Raw genomic sequence first — 3,654 nt, 5'->3', positions numbered from 1 at the left:
TCAAATTTCCCTAACTGTATAAAAGATGGCTTCGTATATTCTTTTGTTAGAATCAGGATCCTAAGAGCATACGTTACATTTGATTCCTGTATTTTTTTTTTTTTTTTTTTTGGCCCAGTCATGGGGCCTGAACTCTGGGCCTGGGCGCTGTCCCTCAGCTCTTCAGCTCAAGGCTAGCGCTCTACCACTTGAGCCACAGCACCACTTCCGGCTTTTTTCTTTTTTCTTATGTGGTGCTGAGGAATTGAACCCAGGGCCTCATGCATGCAAGGCAAGCGCTCTACCACTGAGCCACCTTCCCAGCCCATGATTCCTGTATTTCTTAAATTTAAATCTATAGGAATCACAACTCGCCTTTTTTCTTTCTCATGCTACTGAGTTGTTGAGTAATATATGGTTTCTAAGAGACAATCAACTCACATATCGTCTGCCAGGAATAATGAACAAGTAAGGAATTCAGGACAATTACAAGTTAGTTAAAATAGAGACAAATCCTTTGACTGAGGAAAGGTATCAGAACAAGACCATTCTGCTCAAGCATAAAGATAGCCCCAATTTTGCTGGATGCCAGTGGCTTACACCTGTAATCCTAGCTACTCAGGAGGCTGAGATCTGAGGACTGAAGTTTAAAGGCAGCCTGGGCAGGAAGACATGGGGTTGAACTCAGGGCCTGAGTACTGTCCCTGAACTCTTTCATTCAAAACTAGCACTCTACCACTTTGAGCGATGGCACCACTTTCAGTTTTCTGGTGGTTAACTGCAAGGAAGACTCTCACAGACCTTTCCAGCCTAGGATGGCTCTGAACTGTGATCCTCAGATCTCAACATCCTGAGAAGCTAGGATTATAGATGTGAACCACCGGGGTCTGGCTGGCATCAGACTTTTATTTCCAATTAACTACCAAAAAAGCTGGAAGTGGATCAGTGGCTCAAGTGATAAGAGCATTAGACTAAAGCATAAAGGCTTAGGGAGAGAGCTTAAGCCCTAGGACCCCCTCCCCCCCCAGTCCTTTAAGAAAAGTAATTAAAGAGCAAAAGGTTTGACGTTGCCCACAAAGAAATGTACTCATGAAATAGTAACCACTCTATAACTCCACCATAATAACAATGGGCCTGGGCACTGTCCCTCAGCTCTTCAGCTCAAGGCTAGTGCTCTACCATTTGAGCCACAGTGCCACTTCCGGGCTTTTGTTTATGTGATGCTGAGGAATCGAACCCAGGGCCTCATGCATGTGAGGCAAGTACTCTACTGCTGAGCCACCTTCCCAGCCCAACAATGTATTTTTTTGAGAGATGTTGGATGTTAAACATGACATCTCATTGAATATTGGCTCTCATAACTCAGAAACATATATTCACTACTAATGGGCTGCAGTATACTTAAAAGGTGCACTAACTCTCATGATGTACAGAAAATTGGCTGTGTTTGCTTCTGTAAATTTTTTTTTATCAGTTTGTCCCAAGGTAAGAAAAAGACAACACAGACTCATTTACAAAAAGAAGACTACACGATTCCTCCTCATTATCATTTAATGTAAATGCTGACAGAAAGCAGATAAAGATCTTGTAGACACTTCCATATATTTACAATCCATAAGGTGAATCACCTCCTTCTACTTCTTAAAATAAATCCTTTTTATCTGCAAATTACAGGAGCCTTAAACCCTAATATGGAGCAGTAAGAGGCTGAGTCAGTATCCAAGGAAAAAAGGAAATAGCATTTTAATAAAATGTGGTATCTTTGTTATAAACAACATGCACACAAGTACAAAATTGAAAAAGATGGCCCCAATCCTCCCAAATTTCTTCAATGAGTAAAACATGTACTTAGACCCAGAGTTCTGCTGCTCTAAACACACTGCTACTGTTTTCCCCACCTCATTTGGGATGCTGAAAAACTAGAATATTTGACTAAAAAAAGGATGAGATACTCTATTTTCAAAGGGGTTCTTTTCTTACAAGAAAACCTTTCAGAAGGCAGTTTGCCAATTTGCTGGATGCTAAGGACTAACTCAGTGTGTAAAACTCCAGCCCATCACCTACTTGTCTTCACTTTTTAGAAGCTGGAAATATTTGGACAATTTCATGAACTTCAGCAATCTGGAAAATCAGCAGATGGGTAGATAGGCAAGAATAGGACAAAAGTTGAGGTAATGGGAAAAAAACAGCTAGAAATTCAATAATATCTTTTTAAAATGTTATTTTGTCTAGTACTGATTTATATAGTAATAATAAAAAACAGTAAGTGATTCAGTCACCTATGATCTGACTCAAATCTCATAGCTCCTTTACTAACCTAGATTACTTTTGTTAAGTATACCTCTGCAGGGCACAATCACATACAATCAATACGATTGGTAAATTACACAAGCTCTATCCCAAGCAAATATGCATCAATGTTAAACAAAACAAAACAAAATCCACCCAAAAAGGTGATAATGACTGCAGAATGTCTCGGGGAGACTGATATGAGCCTAAAGACCAATTAACCATAGTCAGGGATGAAGGGCAGCAGGGGCTAGCAAGAGGAAGAGACCCCACACATGAAGAGAAATCTCACAACTGGAAAATGTTTTAAGTGGGTAAAACGTTGTTCGTTACCTTAATTCATAGTTTCCACTGTTCATGGAAAGTCACAGACTCATCATAGAGTTCAAAAACACACAGATTCATCATAGGGTAAGATGATGAGGCTCATGACCAATGAAGAAAATGAAAAGTACTTTTTTTCTTCAAGTTTTACTCTCAGAAGAGTGAAGATAAGAAAGGATGCAAAAAGGGTTACATAGGGAAACTTGAGCAACAATACATCTAGGGAAAAAAACCCTCTCAAAGTAGTGTCTGCAAAGAATGTAAAGATGAGAAGCAAACAGAGAAATTTATGCAGTGGTTCACATAATTTGTGAGAATGCTAACTAAACAATGGGGAGAAACTGATTACACTAATAAATGGTGATTTTTTAAAAATCAGGCAAAAAAAAAATCAAAAGATTATCCACCCAATATTTGTTCCTATCCTTTTCTTGACCCTTTCATGCACTCACAGGGTGAGGGGACCACCTGACAGTTTCCAGTTATAAGATGTTTTGAGTGTACAACCTAACAGGGATGCCAAAGACTTGTGAGCTCTGTCTGCTTAAAAAAAACAAAAACAAAAACAAAACACAAAACTAAACAATCAGCAAGAAAGTGAGACCTCAAACAAGGAAATAAATCATCTATCTAGTAATATATATATATATATATACACATATATATATATATATATATATATATATTAAATTAGGATAACTAAGTCCACAGGATTTTATTTTTCTAAATACACATTTTTGGACAAATCAAGGTCTTGAGGTTTAAGTTTCCCACCTTGGGTTATTGTGCCTCATTTTTCTGGTGAAAATAAAGGTTACTTTAGGGTGTTTTGCTCAAGGATAAGTTTAGGGGAATTCAGTGTTTGGCTGAAAATCTAGAGGCTCTGACAACACGGATTCCAGTGAGGGAAGTTATAACAACAGGATTTCAAAGGACTCTCCCATTTAGTTCAGTGAGCATTGAAAACCTACCTACTAGGCACATGTTTATAATTAGGCATTACTAATTGACACTGTCAATTCCTTATTCTTATTAACATTATAGCCAGTTTTATGTGCCAAT

The sequence above is a fragment of the Dipodomys merriami genome, unplaced genomic scaffold (assembly GCF_024711535.1).
Source record: "Dipodomys merriami isolate MVZ:Mamm:240054 unplaced genomic scaffold, mDipMer1.0.p SCAF_24, whole genome shotgun sequence".
Classification (NCBI taxonomy): Eukaryota; Metazoa; Chordata; class Mammalia; order Rodentia; family Heteromyidae; genus Dipodomys; species Dipodomys merriami.
The sequence above is the reverse complement of the archived record's forward strand: the minus strand, read 5'-3'. Positions refer to the sequence as shown.